Source organism: Cygnus atratus, chromosome 1 (genome assembly GCF_013377495.2).
Source record: "Cygnus atratus isolate AKBS03 ecotype Queensland, Australia chromosome 1, CAtr_DNAZoo_HiC_assembly, whole genome shotgun sequence".
Classification (NCBI taxonomy): domain Eukaryota; kingdom Metazoa; phylum Chordata; class Aves; order Anseriformes; family Anatidae; genus Cygnus; species Cygnus atratus.
In genome coordinates, this window is record NC_066362.1 from 72,985,117 (window position 1) to 73,005,246 (window position 20,130).

Here is a 20,130-nt window from a genome sequence, read left to right on the forward strand (position 1 = left end):
TCTGTGCTCCGAACAGTGCATAGCAGGCTCACACGCAAGCAGGCAGCAGATGAGGCAGTGGGCAGGAGGTGGGAGTTGTAACAAGAGAGCTTACCCAACAGCTGATGAAAATTTTCTGTCAAAACTTTTTTTTTTTTTTTTTTTTCATGGAAAACTATTTGTTTGGTGCATTTTGCTTAAGATAAGTTACTTTTCTGTTGACAAGTTAGACAGCTTCTTAGATTGTCTGTTTTCAGGGCTGATGGAAAGTCATTTTTCTCCAAGACTTCCCAAACTATTTTTATGAGCAGCTCTGTTTTTCATATGTGACAAGGAATTTGAGCTTGCTGTATGAATTAAACGTATACATTTTCTAGGAATGAAATGTGCCAGAGTTTGTATCGTGGTGGAAGTTAGAAACTGTAGAATACATCACTGACTGTGAGAAGGGAGAGTGGGACATAGACGGAGGTGGGCTCATCTATACAAATACGTTTAATATTTCCAGTGCATCTCAGTAGGTCTGGGTCTGACTTGTCGACCCTAACAATTGTTTTTAAGTTGCCCCAAATGTCTCAGCTAAATATAAAAGAGGAAAAAATAAGAATTTTGTTCCTTTACTCCAACAGATGGGATAGAGTGCTCAAAAAGGACTGTAACTTTCCCATTCCTTCTACTAGAGGAGTCCTACAGCTCAACAGTTACTACTCTTTCTCTAGAGTATGCACTATCATGGTGAAAATGCTTATCGGTTTCTCTGCTAGCAGGATGTATAGCTTGGACAGAGTCATACAAACTGGATAATTTGAGAGTAGGGACCAGAAGCACCCTGGTTGTCAAGGTCATATGCTCAACCATAAGCTCACAGACTATCCCAGTAGAAACAAATTAAGATGCAAGAACACAATAAGATAGCCATTCCGGCAAGCAGCCTGCTTAAATAATGTTTGTTTTTTTTCTTGGCGGGCTGGATAAGTCTGCAAAAGCTGCTAAGTAATCACAGAGTTGAGAATCCCTCACTTTAAAGACAAAGCAAACCAGATTTGAGGCATTTAGAAAACTGGGTACAACAGAGAAAGTTATGAGGTGGCAAAACCGTACAACTGTAGTTTCCAGACTGTTGGAGGAAGCTACCATCAGCATTCAGGAGCTGATAAAAGTCACTGCCAGGTGACAACAGAGTTGTAAATTTTAAGGGAAGAAAAACTCAGTAGGACTATCATTGATTATGATTTTCAGAACAGAGAAGTGCTTGCCACCTGGAAGCTAGCTACCAGCCCATGAGACCTGCGTGACTTACTGGCCATGACACAGGCAAAATGATTTGTGCCACAGTGAATGTAAATGCTCAGTTGTAGAGATGCCTTCAGGTCCTGACAGGTGACGCTGCTGAGAGGATCATCTCCTCATGCTGGAGCTCACTAACTGTTCAAGCTGGCATAAACTAGTGTTGCAGCTGTGTAGAGGTGTCCACCCTACCTGCTCTGCTGTCTGTGCCCATCACTGAGCGCCTGTTGTCTCTTGTGACTGCACAGGCATTCGTGAGGTGAATAGTGAATTGGTTCTTTGTTATAATCAACCCACTGAAAACAAATGGCTGTTATTAATCCAGACCACCTCCCTGAAAAGGTTCATTGCAGAAACACTCCAGGAATGTCTGAGGAAATGCAGATGCTGTCATGGAAAATGAAAGTAGTTAATGTGTGGTAAGATTTGAGATGAAATTTTAAAAAATATATAAATCCTCAAAGCTCTAACATTCTACAGAGGGCAAAAGGTTAACGTAAAAGCATAACAATAAGAATATCAAATTGAACGGAAGAATGAGATACTAAGTTTTGAGGTTTTTAGACCAGTACCATTGCACCTTTGCTGTGACAATAGTGAGGAAGCCTTAATAATTACAATTATTTTCTAAACAAATCTGAAGTTCCATGAGTGAAGATACACTAAGCTGTGTGAAAGAAGAGCTTTAAGATGAAGCAAGCATCCATGTCTCAAAAACTGTTCCGGAAGAAGCAGCAAAAAATAAAAAATAAAAAAAAATCTATAACATACAGCCTGAAAAGGAAGCACTAGGAGAAACAAGAGCGAATGTGTGAATTAATATTGTCACAAAAGCTGAAACAGTTTCTGAAAGGGATCACTGTATAACAATTAAGGAAAGCAGTGTTCTGACTGACAAGTTTATACCGACTGGAAGACCTGCTACAAATAAACAGAGGAAAATGTTAGAAACAAATAGCAAAAATCAAATAGCAAAAGCCACTCACAGACTTCATATATTTTAAGAAAGCATTTGTCAGACTTCAGCATCAATGTCATTCTGGAAGATCTTGAAATGTTATGGTATCCAATGAAAATTATATACATTATATACGTTATAGCAAGGCTTAGCTTTATATTTCAACTAAGCATAGCTTCAGTGAATAGTGTAGCATAGAACTCAGCGTCAAATGAAAATGCCTTCCCATGTTTCAACTTTATGGAATTGCTTGCTTGCTTGCTTCATTATGCAAATGGGTAATTATACAGGAAAGAATTTAACATTTGTTTTATATAGTACCAGATAGCTTAACAACAGTTCACTTGAGATTTAGATTTTGCTGATGATACCATGACTACCCTACCAACATGGTTGTAAAAGAGCTTGTCCAACATTACAGAAAGTTAGCCTTAATAATTAACAGTGAAAAAAAATCTAGAGAGAACTCAACAACTTTCCATACAAATTTTCTGAAAGATGTAATTGACAGTAATAAAGGTCATTCAGAGGGGATTTAAGTAGGCAAGACAACAACAGCTTTCCCCACCTTAAATGCTTACAGCTCAACACTGCTTGGACTTGCAAGCATATCAAAAGCAGTATCCATTCAGAGCTCTACCTGCTCAATAAAATATCTCCATCACTGGCTAACACCTATGATATGTGCATTGCGCAGTGAATGATGAATTTGCATTTCACACTCATTACAGTGAAACTATATATTTACAGGCTTGAGAAGCACATTCCACATGAAGAGTCACGCATTGACTTCCCAGGTAATCTGAAAAAAATGAAATTGAAAAAGAGAGACAAAAGAGGACCTGGGAGCAAGATACTTTTGCATCCCAGTATCTTAGGAATGTCCCTTCATTTGATGAGCAAATAGTTAATTTGTTTAATAAAGTATTACATACACAGTGCCATAGCTAGGTCTATGGTGCACTTTAAAAGCACAACATCAAAAAATACTGTTAACTTAAGCAGCTGTTCCCTCGGTATTTACATGAACATAACTGTCAGGTCTGCATGGAGAAGTCAGGCTGCCAGAAGCTGCCGCACATGCTTGGACTCCCTGCAGGGTGCTCTTCAGCTAAGTCCAAATGTGTAGTTACAAGCAAACAGTGTGGGCAATTGCAGAGGTGGACTAAGAACAGCCTTGGACCCCATGCTTAACTGTCAGACCAGGCTGCCATTGGTACACCTCACTGCCTCTGATTTTAATGGAAGATAAAAAACCTTGAATGTGAAATGAAAGTGAACTACTATTTTTTCCCAATCAACATCACTGTAGACTTTCACTATGAAGTGATAGAAAATAAGCAAAAGACTCGATTTTGTCTTTCAAAAATGGTTGCCCCATAGCTTCTCCCTAGAAGACAAATTCAGAATGGCTTCTCCTAATGAGCTGGCTATCCAGGATGAACTCAGACAGCCCACGAACAGGGAATTGGTTCTATAGGATTTGTACGATTAACGACTGCCAGCCAGTGGGCTTGAAATGTGAAAATATTAAAACTTTCTGCCCAGCATTAACACAGATATGCTAGACTTTATACCATAGTAAATGCACTCTTCTACCCATCAAATTTCTGACAATAGTCTTCTTTCATGAACTCAAAACCAAGCTTTGTAAATATTATAACAGATTACTTTTGCTTACTTTTTATCAAAACTAGATGACTAAGAACTAATTCTCAGCAGTGTGGGGTACCTACACTTCCAGTTAATACAAAGAAGAGCTCATGACTACTAAAAACTCTTTCTCGTGGATTTAAACAAATCTTTCTCTTTACAACTCAGATGTATTTTATGCCTTCTCATACTCTTCCTACAACTGGCAATAGAACAGACTCATTTTGTACTCATATTTTTATGGTGTGACTCACACTTATTTTTAAAATCATTATTCAGGTAATGTAGCACAATGTATTCTGGAGATTCTGCAATTAGAGAAAACTGCTACCAATAAGATGTCATTTGAATAACTCTGTATTTGTGCCTTTTGCTTTAATTCATTGACCCTTAGTACTTCCAGCAGTCCCATCTGGGGATTCTAGCTCTCAAGGAAATAATGAGGTTGAAAACTGCATCATTAATGTCATTCTTCTTGGTGATAAAGGAGAAAAAGCTGTGAAGAAAGGGCGAAAAAAAAAAAAAAACTTTTGTTGTTGTTTGTTTTTTAATTTTGAATTTATTATGCAACAGCTTCAGTCACCTTCCGGTTTACTGACATTTTAGGCAGACCACATTTGCACAGTAAAGCATGATGCCAGTTTTAAAAGACATCTTGTTTCATGGTATCTGCATCTGGATTTTTAGCAATCCATAAAGGAGAAGTGCTCTGAATAGAGGTTTTGGCTGTAGCATAAAAAGAGAGGACCCACTTGCAGATGAAATCCCAATTCTTTATAGGTCCAAGAATCTCTTGAGAAAGCAACACTCAGTGAGTGATATTTAAATAATACAGCATTCTAATTGGAAAGTTACTGTGTACTGGGTTTACGTGGCAAGGTTTTGGTAGCAGGGGGCCATAGGGGTGGCTTCTGTGAGAAGAATCCAGAAGCTGTCCCATGTTGGGTAAGGGCCCCACTGCTGACCAGAGCTGAGCCAATAAGTGATGTTGTTTTGCGCCTCTGTGAGAGAATATTTAAGACAGAGAAAAAAAAAAACGTTGCAACACACAGCAGCTGGGAGAGTGAGAGGTGTGAGGAACAGCCTTGCAGGCACCAAGGTCAGTGAAGAAGGAGGGGGAGAGGTGCGCCAGGCGCCGGAGCAGAAGTCCCCTGCGGCCTGTGGTGAGGACCATGGTGAAGCAGGCTGTCCCCCTGCAGCCCATGGAGTACCACGGTGGAGCAGGGTTCCACCCTGCAGCCTGTGGAGGAGACCACGGTGGAGCAGGTGGACCTGCACCGACAGAGGCTGCGGCCTGTGGAAGACCCCTGCCAGAGCAGATTCCAGGCCGGACCTGTAGCCCATGGAGAGGAGCCCACACAGGAGCAGGTGACCTGGCAGGAGCTGCTGCCTGTGGGGGATCCAGGTTAGCGCAGTTTGCTCCTGAGGGATGGACCCTGTGGTACGGACCCATATCTGGAGCAGTTCTTGAAGAGCTGCTGCCTGTGGGCAGCCCACGCCAGATCAGTTCAGCAAGGACTGCATCCAGTGGGAGGGACCCCACAGCACAGGGGACGAGAGTGATCAAGAAGGAGTGGCGGCGAAGAAGCGCTATAGACTGACCATAACCCCCATTCTCCCATTCCCCTGCGCTGCTCAGGGGGAGGAGGTGGAAGAGGGTGGATGGACGGGAAGGTGCTTTTGGTTTCATTCCTTTGTTTCTCGCTTCTCGAGCTTGTTAGTAATAGGCAATAAATCTTACTATCTCCCTATGCTGAGTCTGTTTTGCCCGTCACAATAATTACTGTGCGATCTCCTTGTCCTTATCTCAACCCTTGAGCCCTTTTCATCATATTCTCCCTGTTCCTCTTTGAGGAGGGGAAGTGAGACAGCGGTTGTGGTGGAGCTCGGCCGCGCACCCGAGTAAAACCACCACATACTGCAAATTCAACTTTTGAATATTGTCCTTTTTTTTTTTTTTTAATTATTTCTGTAACTTTTTTCAAACTTGCAAAGAGTTTGATGCTTCAAAGTTTGTTCCTCAGTAAACTTTTCACCAGCTAGCCCCAAAGCAAACTATATAGGATCCACTATCTTGGTATTTGCAGAAGTCCTAACTTCCAGACTTCAAACCCAAAAGTAGGGTTAAAGGATGGGTTTATTCTCCATAAATGTAATTTTGTTGTAAGAGAAAACGTCTAGCTCTATTTTAATAATGTATATGTTCTCTTCTGGTGATGGTATTGTTGGTAGAAAGGGATCAGTAGGGTCTCTTTACTCAGAATCTGAAGGCATCTATTGCTTGGTTGTAGCATTAGCCATGTCCATTAGTCCGTTACAGCCATTAGGATGTAACACAGAACAATAATCTTGCCTGTTCACTGTTGTCAGTCATTGAAGACCTCACAGAACTGCAAATCCTGAAGTTCTGGCCAACTTGTACCTAAAAGCATTCTTTATTTTACCCCTATTAATTCACCCTGTGTTTTCAGTTGCACAGTCCTTACACCTCCATTTCTGAACTGTAAGGTGCAGTAAGTTATGTAGCTGTTTTTTTTTTTTCTGCATTGACAGCAGCTGTATTTTACCAGTAGACCGTGTACATACATCTTCCTTCAAGAGGTATTAGAGACTTCATTAATGCTTAAAAAGGTTTTTTGAAATGTCTTGTTGAAAGACATTATACAAACGCAAAGTATTATTTATATTTGTTATTATCTGAGACCCTTTTTATTCCTTTATGTATTTCTCTAGGATGTTAAATTCAGATATTTATGGAGTGCTTGGAAAGCTTCTGAACTGTTTGTGACAGGACTGAGAAATGTGTAATGAGAAACCTAAGGGAAAATGGGCTTCATGCAAGAGCAATCCAATTTCCCCTCCAAATAAAATCTATGAGCATCATAACATCAGCTCAGCTACTGCTCACAGTGTAAAATAATTTCATTTGAAATAATCCTTTTCTTCAGTCCTTCCATGTGAGCTGTCTCTTCTGTCACAGTAATAGATTAACAATGATAATCCTAATGAGAGGTGCCACCCATGGCAGCAAGACCTGAGCTTTGGCTTGTAGGCAGTAGAAAATGAATTTTGATACAGAACAACATCTGAGCATGGCACTGGCTGAGGTAAATTGAAGTGACTAAACTGTATCAATTAGAATCAGTCTGAAAGTTTCATGTTTTCCAGGGGAAAAACAAAGAAAAAAGACAGTTTGGGATATTGGAAACTTTCTTTCTTGTTAGTACACCTTTTGTGTTCAGGGCAGTTCAGCACCTGTTTGGCCCATTTTAAAACTACTGGATGAAGTTCTTAAGGTGTCTCTCGAAGAAGCAGTGCAATTGAGGGAATTGAAATGTTAACATTGGGCTGGATTACATTCTGAGGTATATGCTCTCAGCTGTGGCATGGAACGAAATGGTGATAAAACATAAAGAGTTAAATATTTAGCTAGAAAATGCAATGAGTACAATACTGGTGACCATTTCTGCATTACAGTCCATGTCCTCTTGGGTCGTGTTTTCATGGGAAACTACTGTGGAATACACAGAAGTCTGAATGTATGGTGCAAGAGATATGGTGCACAAATTTTTCTTCTCACAACAGTTACATGAACCTTCTGTGTGTTTTTTTTTTTCTTTCTTTCTTTGTTTAATTTCTGTTGGAGTAGGAATAAGTTTACCAAATTAACCTGCATAAAAGCACCCCTGTGATATGAAAATAAAAGCAGGGAGCTAAGGTGAAATGGCTACTCTGCAGCCACCCTTACCGCATACAGACAGGCCAAAACAACTTTACATTTTGAATTAGGTTCCTAAATCCTCCATTCAAATTCAGGTACCCTGCATCAAGATGTATTTAGGCAAAAGCCTAAGTATCTTAAACATTTCTCCCTGACATAAATATGTCCTATAGGTTCTTCGATAATCGGATCATAGTCAGCGCACCATAATACAACTTCAGGGTTCAAACTGTATTTTCCTATTTCTTGAAAATGTTGATAAAATCCTGAAATATAAAATCTCTCTTCTGGGAGGCTGTCAGTCCCCTGACACTCCATCCAGGTACCACACCGAGCTTGTATCCTGACCTCTCTTTCTAGAGCAGAGCATGTTCCGTGCGATCTGAACCCAGGCATGGCCACAGGTCAGCAGCATGGTAGCTCAGAGGAGGAGGCAAAGGAGCAATGCACATCTGCAGCACACTGTACAAAACCTTGTGCCAGCCTCCACTCCTGGCTGCCACAAGTGACTGTAGACGCTAGAAGTAGGGAAGGGGTTAAAGCTAATGCCTTTCTGTCATTCAGGTCAGTCCTTTTACAGTCAAGCCAGGCTTCAGGCTTCGTAAATTCAAATTTCCCTTCATACTAGGCAAGGGAAAAAGACAAGGTGATACATCTTTAAGAACTGAAGATGAGATCATCTTCTTTTTATAGAAAATGAAATCATCCAAAAGCTGCACAGCAGCAGGCTGAGTGCATTTCTCAAACTGCATGGAAAGGGCACTATCTGGGAGTTTCTTTCCAAATGAAAAGGGAGCACATATCCAGCCAGAACTTGTCTTGAAATATGACTCCTAGACACTGCCTTTATTTCTTAGAGAGATTTGACGTTTTGGCTGGTTTTATGTTATTTCTTCTGCAGTCATTTAATTCCGTCTGCGCAGTCATGACAGTGAAAAACAGGTCTTTCTTTTTCCACTGGGTATGACTGAGAAATCATGATAGCACTTTGAATCTCATCTCGGAAAAGAAGCATCTGTTGCAGTTATAGAGCTATTCTTAGACATCAAAATAAAGCAATAAAACCCATGTAAGAAAGCACCCCACCCTAATATTTCCATGATCAAAGGTTCCATAAGAAAAAGGAGTGAACACTATGTGTAAAAAGACCTTGCCCCCATGCAAGCACATAGAAACTGATGTACAGACACAAACGCAGATGCACTGACACAGCCTGAGTCATTACTGGATCGAGCGTGGCCAGGCAGAGGGCACAAGTGGGATTCCTGAAATACTGATGGAAATGTCACGGGTCACGTTTGCAGCTTTGGCTTGTCCCATACAAAAACTTGGAAAAGGTATTCTTAAATTAGTGTATCTATAAATCAAAGCGATGCCTGTGTCTAACCTTGTGTTTTGAAAGCTGAGCGATGTCACATTTTCTTCTCAACTGTTCTGTGCCTTGCATTGCTCAGCGCAAGTCACACTAGGGTCAGCTTTTCTTGTGATTTCTAATTTTAGCAAAGACTTAATAGCTTCATGGAAGAAACAAATCTGTTGTGAGATTTGTCTTTGACTGGTTCTATACACTGTAGCTTTGTCTGGCAGAGAAGAAACAGTCCATAAAACTTTGTGAAAACTCACAAAGAGGTGATTTCACCAAAGTCATCGGTGCTGGCCTGGGGTCAGGCCTAGCTCCTCAGACTGTCAGTCTGGGTCACCAGCCTCTGGAGCTTCCATTGCCAGTTCAGAAAGCAGAGTTCAAATAGGATTTTAGCACAAAGTGTAAGCAGGACTTCAAGGGTGGGGAGGGGAATGAAAAATGCTGATGGTCTGTTGAGGGTCATTACTTGCAATAACAGGGCAAGGAGGCAAAGTATTGCTCTGGCACTTAATGTCTTGGGCTTGATCCCATCTTTCTCTGTCACAGATGGCACAGAGAAAGTAAGATGTCAGTGTAGGGCAATGACTATAAGGAAATGTTTCTCTTGGTCATTAATGAGCTTAGACTGTGACAATAAAAAACACAGTACAAGGGTATACACCAGGCTGCTGGATTGTCTTACAGACAGCAAGGAAATCAGTACAGCTCCAGACCAGAAGCCCCATTCTGCCATGACCTGTACCCTGTGGGAGAGAAGGAAGCACCACGAAGTGCAGCTGTCCTTGGCCACCCCGCAGCACTGTCAGCTGCCAGCCAGCCAGGAGGGGAGAGCTGCCTGCGACAAGTGCATCAGCAAGCAGGAAGGGAGAGTTGCACAAACCACTTTGTTGATTGGAAAGCGCTCCACAAACCAGGCCCTGCACAATCTTCTGGGGGAAATGGAAAGCAAGGGACTGGCTGACAGAAATAGAATGACTTGGGTTGGAAGGGACCTTAAAGATCATCTAGTTCCAACCTCCCTGCCTTGGGCAGGGATGCCACCCACTAGATCAGGTTTGCCAGGGACCCATCCAACCCGGTCTTGAACACCTCCAGGGATGGGGCATCCACAACTTCTCTGGGCAACCTGTTCCAGTGCCTCACCACCCTCAGAGTAAAGAACTTCTTCCTAACATCCAATCTAAATTTTCAGTTTAAAAACCTCTTTCAGTTTAAAACCATTCCACCTTTCAGTTTAAAACCATTCCACCTTGTCCTATCGTTATCTACACGAGCAAAGAGTCCCTCTCCACCCTTTTTATAAGAACCCTTTATGTATTGAAAGGTTGCAATGAGGTCTCCCTGGAGCCTTCTCTTCTCCAGGCTGACCATCCCCAGCTCTTTCAGCCTTTCTTCATAGGAGAGGTGCTCCAGCCCTCTGATCATCTTTGTGGCCTCATCATCTTTGAAATGACCTCACCTAGCTTTCAAAACAGTGTGCTTGCTTGTGCGGGTGCATACATACGCACTCCGTGGTAGACGTTACTTTGAGTTATTGCTGAATTTTACTATGGTACCAAATGACAAACCATTGCAGTATAGTATTACTGCGTAGAGGGTCCTACTATGAATGACACAGGTCAGAAAACCACAAAAAGAAAATGGTAATTACAGTGCAATGCAAGCTTCATTTCTGAAATACTGTATTGCTTTATAACTGTCCTTTCAGTTTTGACTTTCACAAGACTCAGAAAATCAGCTGTGAAATTTCACTCCACCTTCATTTACAACCAAACCCAAGTAAAATGCATGGTATAAAAACCAGATAGTCTATCCAAGATCATTATATTAAAGGTTTATGGTGTTTATTAACACATGGGCATACCCTTAGCAGTTTTAGACTGGCACAGCTCCATTGGTACACAGCCAACAAATCCCAGCTGAGAAGCCAGCCTTCAAAGTCCCGTCCCAAGGACAGTCTTAGAAGTTACTATCAATTTAAACAAGGTTTTCTTCCTTCATTCTGTCACTTTTTCTCTATTTTTTATCAAAGGGAAGACCCTAATTTTATGTGGTTTTGTATGAAACAAATGTATGTGGTGTATGTATGTGATGTTCTTACATTTAGTTGCATTTTCTAAGTTTATGTATAACAGGAGAGTGTATTTTAATTGCAAATATATATATAATTTTTCAGATTGTAAAGTTTCACATTGCCATTTCTCCTTGGGCCCTAAAGTCATTCATAGAACAAGATGAATTATGACCAGTAAATGGAATGATTCTGATATCTTCTTGTATCTTCACTGATCATTTACTCACCCTCTGTCTTACCAGGATAAATTCAAACTCATTCTACATGGAAGGAGGGGGTTTAGCAGAACTGCCACCCTGGACTTCTGGAGGGCAGACTTCGGCCCGTTAAGGAGAATGGTTGGCGGAGTCCCTCGGGAGGCAGTCCTGAAGGGCAAGGGAGTCCAGGAAGGCTGGACACTCCTCAAGAAGTAAAGCGTAAAGGCACAGGAGCAGGCTGTCCCCATGTGCTGAAAGATGAGCTGTCGTGGAAGAAGACTGGCCTGGCTGAACAGAAAGCTGTGGTTAGAGCTCAGGAAGAAAAAGAGGGTTTATGACCTTTGGAAGAAGGGGCGGTCCCCTCAGAAGGACTACAAAGATGTCATGAGGCTGTGCAGGGACAAAATTAGAAGGGCCAAAGCCCAGCTCGAGCTTAATCTGGCTGTTGCTGTTTGAGACACTAGAAAATGTTTTTATAAATGCATAAACAAGAAGAGGACTAAGGAGAATCTCCATCCTTTATTGTATGTGGGGAGCCACAAAGGATGAGGAAAAGGCTGAGGTACTGGATGCCTTCTTTGCCTCAGTCTTTAGCAGCAAGACAAGTTGTTCTCTGGGTACTCAGTTCCCTGAGCTAGTAGAAAGTGACAGGGAGAAGCATGAAGCCCGCATAAAAATATCGAATATCCGAGTTGGAAGGGACCCACAAGCATCATGAAGTCCAACTCCCATGTCTCATAATTCACAAGGAAATGTTTAACAACCTGCTAAACCACTTAGATGTATGCAAGTCTATGAGACCAGATGGGATCCACCCAAGGGTACTGAGGGAGCTGGGTGAAGTGCTGACCAAGCCGCTCTCCATCATCTATCAGCAGTCCTGGCCATCACGCAAGGTCCCAGTCAACTGGCAGCTAGCAAATGTGACACCCATCTACAAGAAGGGCTGGAATGAGGACCTGGGGAACTACAGGCCTGTCAGTCTGGCCTCAGTGTCAGGAAAGCTTACGGAGCAGATCATCTTGAGTACCATTATGCAGCATGTAGAGGACAACCAGGTGATCAGGCCCAGTCAGCACGGATTTATCAAAGGCAGGTCCTGCCTGGTGAACCTGATCTCCTACAACAAGGTGACTCACCCAGTGGATGAGGGAAAGGCTGTGGACGTGGTCTACCTAGACTTCAGTAAAGCTTTAGACACCGTTTTCCACAGCATTCTCCTGAAGAAGCTGGCTGCTCAAGGCTTGGACAGGCGTACGCTTCATTGGGTTAAAAAACTGGCTGGGTGGCCAAGCTCAAAGAGGCGTGGTGCATGGAGTTGAGGCCAGTCACTAGTGGTGTCCCCCAGGGCTCAGTACTGAGACCAGTTCTCTACAATATTTTTATTAATGAGCTGGATGAGGGGATTGAGTGCACCCTCAGTAAGTTCACAGACAACACCAAGTTAGGCATGAGTGCTGATCTGCCTGAGGGTAGGAAGGATCTGGATAGGCTGGATCAATGGCAAAGGCCAACTGTATGAGGTTCAACAAGGCTAAGTGCTGGGTCCTGCACCTGGGGCACAACAACCCCATGCTGCTCTGCAGGGGGAAGAGTGTCTGGAAAGCTGCCCAGAGGAACGGGACTCAGGGTATTGGTTGATAGCCAACTGAACATGGCCAGAAGGGTGCTCAGGTGGCCAAGAAGGCCTACAGCATCCTGACTTGTATCAGAAATAGTATGGCCAGCACCACTAGGGAAGTGATCATTCCCTGTACTCTGCTCTGGTGAGGCTGCACCTTGAGTACTGTGTCTCAAGTACTGTGTTCAGTTTTGGGCCCCTCAGTACAAAAAGGACATCAAGGTGCTGGAGCGTGTCCAGAGAAGGGCAACAAAGCTGGTGAAGGGTCTAGAAAACAAGTCTTATGAGGAGTGACTGACAGAGCTGGGGTAGTTTAGCTTTGAGACAAGGAGGCTCAGAGGAGACATTGTACTTTACAATTACATATTAGCAAGGTATATATCAGTCTCTTCTCCTAAGCACTAAGTGATAAGACAAAAGGAAATGGCCTCAAGCTGTGCCAGTGGAGATTTAGGTGGGATAATAGGAAAAATGTCTTCACTGGAAGGGTTTTGAAGCTTTGAAACAGGAAGTAGTTGAGTCACCATCCCTGGCAGTCTCCAAAAAAACACGTAGATGTAGTTCTTAATGACATGGCTTAAATGGTGGACTTGGCAGTGCTAGGTTAAAGGTTGGACCAGATGATCTAGAGGTCTTCTCCAATGTAAATGATTCTATGAATAAACAGCATTCTTACAGACATTCTGAAAGCTTTCATCATAACTGTATCTGATTATTTTAAAAGCAGTGACTGCATTTTCATTCAATTTTCATGTGAGATGGTGATAAATATTCATCTTACCATTGGAAGGCTGAGTCACAGAAAGAATTGGTTAAAAACAATTACACTCATCTTGGGGAACCTAGTGTGAGAGATCAAGAGCTATATATTTTTTTCTCTGCTATCGCATTTTGTGACATTTCATATGTTCCAGGCACAAACAGCATAGACTTACCTGAGTTTGTCTTCAGGATACCATGTAGCAGCTTCAACTGAGAAGTTTTCCTTCCTTGCACTGTAACTCCCCTGCTTCATTTACTACATGCATTACTAGTTTCTGCAACACACAAAGTACAGTGATTATAGACAAGCTAGTTCGCTACACAATCCTAAACCAATTCAAGAGCAGGTCCATGTTGGGGTCAAGTATTAAAGATAGATGTTTAAACTGAAAAAGACTGTTCTCAGGCTGTGCAAATTAAGTGAAGGTTAGCATTGCAGAACTTCTGAGCACTTGTGCTATTTTTTTTCCATGCCTTTCTGCCATTCCCAACATTCTACAAGTGTTGACCAAGATGATTTAAAACCATGACCAAGACCCAACAACATGACTACATAGTATTTGTAATCACAAGTCATTATCAAGTTTAGAACATCTCAATATGCAGCAGAGCACTCTGCCACTTCACCTGGAAGGATCACCACTGTAGTTGGTGGCCATCCCTCATACAGACATTCCATTGACAGGATAACACTGATCTTTGACAGTAGGTTCAACAGCATTTGTGGGCAGACGGGAACAAAAGGGCTGACAGGAGCGGGACCCGTCTGGAGGGCAATATTCAACTGCAGTCACAGACAGCCCACCTGCTCTCATTCATTCAGCAATCCTGATATAGCTCATTTTGTTCATCTAGCCACCTGACACCAGTACCTTATAATTTGCCATAACAAGCAAAGATAATGACAATCACTACATTTGTGATTTCTGTACCTTCCAGTCCAATTTGGTGGTTAGATGGCTCCCTGGCCAGCCTAAGGTCTGGAGCTACTCAAACTGCAATCCACTTTCCAAGGCTTAGAAAAATTGGTGTAGCCTTTTGTGGTGGTTTTACCGTGCTAGGCAGCTGAACACCACAACCGCTCTCTCACTCCCCCTCCTTAGATGAGGAGGGGAAGAAGTAAAGGAAAGAACAACTCACGGGTTGAGATAAGGATGATTTATTTAAAGGAAAAAAAATAATTATTAAGAAAAGATTATTATTAATTAAACAATTTAACTAAACAATTTAACTAAACAATTAACAATTTAACTAAAGGGGAAAAAGGAAAGGGGAAAAGGGAGGGGGAAAGGGAAAACGAAACAAAATAAGTAAAGGCTATGTGGAAGTGCAGAGGAAAGAAATTACTCTCTACTTCCCACAAATGAGCGATGCTTGACCACGTCCTTGAAGCAGGGCCTCAATGCACATAGCCGGTGTTCGGGAGGAGGACAGACGTTTTCACAACGAGAGCCCACCCCTCCCCTCTTCCTCCTTTTTCCACCTTTTATTGCTGAGTGTGACATCATATGGTATGGAATATCCCTTTGGTTGGTTTAGGTCAGCTGCCCTGGTGATGTTTCTTTTCTCACATCTTTGCCCACCCCTAGGGGGGTTAGAGAGAGTCCTGATGCTGTGCCAGCACTGCTCAGCAGCAGACACAACACTGGTGTGATACCATTGCTGTTTTAGCTATGAGTGCAGAGCACAGCACTGTATGGGCTGCTGCAGGGAAAGTTAACATCCCAGCCCGACCCAGTACACCTTTAAAAAAAAAGGCATCATCTTACCTTTGGTGTAATTACCCAAACTGAATAGCTAAAGTTTAAGAGTCATTTACCAGTAGAAAAACACATATGTAAACAAGAAACCAGCAGAAGAAAGAAATCTTAAGTTGAATAACACGAGGACAATGAATGAGGACGTGTGTGTGCATGTACATGCATGAGTGTTTGACAGATATTTATCTTTTCATTGACTTTTCCTAAAATCAGTCATTCTATAAATTACATTATAACTTTAAGCAACCATTTCAGAGACATTGTGGCACTGCATTAAATAATTGACCTTTATTTCTGCTGTCCAACTAAGATAGTGACCATTCTAAAATTAAAAACCAATATCAATAAAGATATGATACAGAAATGTATGTGGCATCTCACCATTGAACAATTTTAATTCTAAAATGAAAAGCTCTGGCTTTTTTTTTCCAAGGTTCATTCTGTTGCACAGAAAAAAAAGAAAAGAAAAAAAAAAAGCCCAGCATGACTAATTTTCTGCCTTAATTATAACAGGCTAGCTGAACTGCTTCAGAGCTACGTACCGTAATTCCTTTAAAGCCATGCCTAGAATGCAGTATGGACGCCATTAGGCAATTATATACCACTCTGGGCTGCTTATCATACCAGTGATACCAGAGCAGGAAGAAAGCACTTCCTGCACTGCCCACAGGCTAGTCTTACATTACAATATCCTGTTCAGATGCGAGACAAGCGCTGAACCATCACTGGAAGGCAGCCATGGCTTGAATCTGGATACAGATGACAGGGGAGGAGTTCTCACTTCAACCTCAGCACCAGAAGAGCACATTAAATTTCAGTTTTCTTTGAAACAGTATGAAAATATGGACATTATCCCTTTCAAATGTATTTATTCAGAGAATGCTTGGTCAAGACCTGATCTCATTTGTTGTATATCTTGTCACATTTCAAGTTGTAATTCTATAAGCAGCTAATAAGAGAAAACATGCAGAGCTATCATCCTCTTTAATAAACTAAATGCTGAGTCTGGATTGCTCTTGGTTGTATAGGTCTGGCTACGTTTTTCAGAGAAATGCGTGGCAGAGCAATTTCCAACCTAGCATAAAGTTTGGGTGAACGTGCCCAGGCAGAGTTTCCTGCCAATGCAGCGAAGTCTGTATTAGCTTATTTCAGGCCACTTGTGGTATGTCTGTGCACCATTATACATTGAAGATATATCATGAAATTCTTGGAGCTAAGCCAGATTCAGCACTGCCTTTATATAGCTATGCATTTATTCTACATTGGTTAAATAACAGACATTTTGATTTGTTGCTATTTGTCAACCTTCCATAATGAAAAATTGTGCACAGAGCTGATAAATCATGTTTTGTTTTGTTTTTTCAGCTGTATGTGAACCAGAAATCATCATGCTTTCTTTCTCAGCATATAGAAAATTAATGTTTCCCAAAGAGACAAAATTCAGAGTTCCAGGTTTATTTCCATGTGAATCAAGTATTGATGTCATAAGGAATGTATATTTGAGGAATCTTGTTTATGCACAATCTCAAAGTCTGTAAAGGGATATTAGACTTAATGATTTCTTTGAGCAGGAAGAACAAAGGTGTTTCTCCATGTTTTTTTTCATGCAGCTTTCTGCTGATTTTCATAGCATCTTTCACATACACTGTGCTATAAAATATGTTAACATTTACTACAATCCACACAACTCAGGACTATCTTCAGCAGACATTTCAGAGTTTGCAATTCTCTACCATGGGGAGGGAAATTTTTCTTCTGTCTTAGTGTATCCATTTATTTTGATCAGGTTTGCTATAACCTTTGCATCAGATTCATCTGACAGCAGCTATTAGCATCTAATTTATTTCATTATAGTAAAGAAATACATGAATATATTACATCAGATTAAAGAAAAGCATATATCTACTGTACCATTTAAAAACCAAAAATGCATTATTCCATATTTTTGCACACAGGATATTTACTTCTGTGGAAAGTTTCTTGATATGTCTATAAACCAATAAAAGTCTAAGGGTATATAAGCCCTTCAAAGTTCAACTAGATTTTCAAAAAGGCTGAGAATCAGAGCTTTAGCTGACCAACACCAGCAAATTCTTAAGCTTTTCAGAGTTCAGTGCCAACAAGTAACATGCTTGCCACTACTTTTTCCAGATGAAATTACTGCCAGATATATGGAACATGTATGTATATTTAAAAACTTAGCTTAGCTGTGGGCAGTTACTTTGAATGTCCTAGACGAACAATAGTTTAAGCAGTGTGCTGGATCTCTGTACTGATGTTAACTTCATGCACTAGTCACAGCAAGTCAAATTTGATTTCCTTCCAAGTTTAGGATGTTGTTTGTCTTACTTGATTTTTCCTTCTCCTTCCACGCCTCTTATTTCTACAGAAATGTACTGGAGAGGCACAGAAATCCATAACCCAGACTGGCTGGAACAAAAATGTTTGTAGGTACAATGAGAATACATGGTGAGGACATAGCCCTGAGTACTGGCACACAATTGTCCCTAAATTAAATCGTTAGTGCAGTCAATTACACACTTTCAGTGCAGGCCAGCAGTGGTCTCTCAGACATCACAAGCAAGTCAACACAGCTCAGACCATTACTAGTAAGGGAATTTGGAAGTGCCCATATTTGAAAGGCAATTGTTTAGCTTTATTAATGCAGGCCATGACATAATGACCCTCCAGTCCAAAAAGTAGCCCCTGGCCCATATTCTTTGCCAGTATGGATGTAACCAGTAAGCCCTTCAAATCCATAGAACTTGGTTTATGAAAAAAATCAAGGGGACAATAAACTCAAAATTGTCAGAACCTAGGTTCTAAATCTGGGGCGTCTCAGCTGTTAAACCATCCTGACCCATCACATGTGTTGTTTTTTTCCCCATACCTAAGTAGCTTCAGGCAATCTTTTTTGATGCTACATAGATCAGATAATTTTAGGAAGGAAGCACAGACAAATTCAGAACTTCACAAAATACTCTTGAATATAGACAAGTATTACATGTATGTCTGTTTTTCCTGATACAACACAAGTATTTGACATTAGAACCACCTGGGATTTTTGCTCACTTTCAACTGTTATGTTGAAACTGTTATGTTATGGCATTGCATATATTCTGTCCCTTTTCACAAGGAAGTCACGTGCGTGAATACGGGTAAATTCACAGGTGTCTTAATGGTAATTGAGCATTTGCTCATTAGTGGCTTTATTCAGATTCTATCACTTACTATGGGTTGGATCTACAGAAGATGAAAGCTCTGCTTTGCTTTTCTTTGGTTATAGCAAGGTGAGCTCTAGCCCTTGCTGTTCACTAAAAAATAGGTTAGTTATATCATGGTGTGTGGAGTTGGTGTTGTAGATAGCCCACTACATGCACCCTGGTAATAAAGTATATAACAATATTAAATATCCAGTGATGATTTGCTTAAAAAGGTATCACATGCCCGTTCCCATAGGGGAGGAAATAAGTGGCTGCTCAGCATTGAGTTTGTCATTTTCTCCAAAAAATTCTTGTCTTCCTAGTCATGTATTCAAGCCACTCGGTTTTTATTTTCATATTCATAGAGCCAGTGAGCTCTCCTGCTCTTAGCCTGACCCTGTCCCTTGAACACATGTTCATGGAAAACACTACAGTGTCACCATCAAAAAGTCTTATCCGCCATTCCACCAAAGCTAATCAATTAGAGCAAGGTAAGGTCTGGGGACCAGTTCTGCTATCTACAGAACTTCAAAAAGGGGAAACCTACTCAAGATCCATATGAAGTTCTCAGTTGTTTAATCTCACCTTTAAAGAAATACTATGACTGACTGACTTCCTTAAATACAGTAGATACTGTGGGATAAAGATGCAGCATCTTCATAAGCCTGCTAGGACAAATTAAGTTCATTATTGCTATGATTTCTGAATTTTACCACACCAGAACTTCCAATACTTTCTTTGCTCTAAAATAAGATGTGTTAGGTAGCAGGCCAACATGGGAAAACTGAATAGTCAAGCACAATGGATTGCCCTTGCATACCTGTCCCTATCATTCAGTAGTTATCACCACGAATGCTGTGCTCATTTCTTCTGTTTCTAAAGTCTCTTTTCTAAACTCTAAGGTCTTCAAGCTCAGAATGGCACTTCCTGTCAACTGTTTGGGTGTTTTGAAACCAAGCAGAAAACATCATTATGTGATGCATTCTTGACTCCAAAAAACATAAGACATATGGATGCAGTTGCTTGACTAATATCAAGTGTCATTTTGATCACTTCATAAAGGCCAAATATAAGGCAGAACTACTTTCTATACAGTTTGGACGGTACAGTCTCAAATCATGCTCTTTCCGGCAATGGAAGGAGCTGGAAGCAGAGGCACATGGGTGCGAACTGACTCATGTAAGATTGCCCAACAGGTCAGCTTCACAGCCAGTAGTGGAGTCCAGAATTTCTGCATTCCTAGCTTGAGACAGTATCTTCTGATCTTTGCCACATACAGACTGTTGAGCCTCATTAGTTGCTATAACGCAAAAATGATTACACGCCCAGCAGAACAGCAAATGCTGCTAGGTAGCCAGTAATACCTCATGAAGACTAGAAAGTTCTCTATTGCTGCAACGAGCACCAACATCAGGAGCAGTTGCATAGAAAGTGAAATTTCTGTTCCTCATTAGATCTGTGAACAGATCTACCCTGAATGTTTGTTCAGCCTATGCTAATAACCAGGCTATTAGGCTACCTAATAGCAACTCCAAGTTCTAGTGTAGACACT

The 20,130-nt window shown here is 41.3% G+C and overlaps 1 protein-coding gene across 8 annotated transcripts in view; it reads right to left on the minus strand.

Moving 5' to 3' along the window:
* The window catches only part of UPK3A (uroplakin 3A), a 74,837-nt gene that overhangs the window by 40,672 nt on the left and 14,035 nt on the right, over positions 1 to 20,130 (minus strand). For 5 of the 8 annotated variants that reach the window (XM_050708234.1, XM_035551006.2, XM_035551004.2 and 2 more), the window contains one exon: positions 13,789 to 13,890. The exons of 1 other annotated variant lie outside the window; for it this stretch is intronic. The gene's annotated coding sequence lies outside the window, so the exon portion shown is untranslated. Of the gene's footprint in view, positions 1 to 13,634; positions 13,696 to 13,788; positions 13,891 to 20,130 lie in introns of all 8 variants that reach the window. 2 more of the 8 variants (XM_035551002.2, XM_035551001.2) reach the window with 1 other exon arrangement.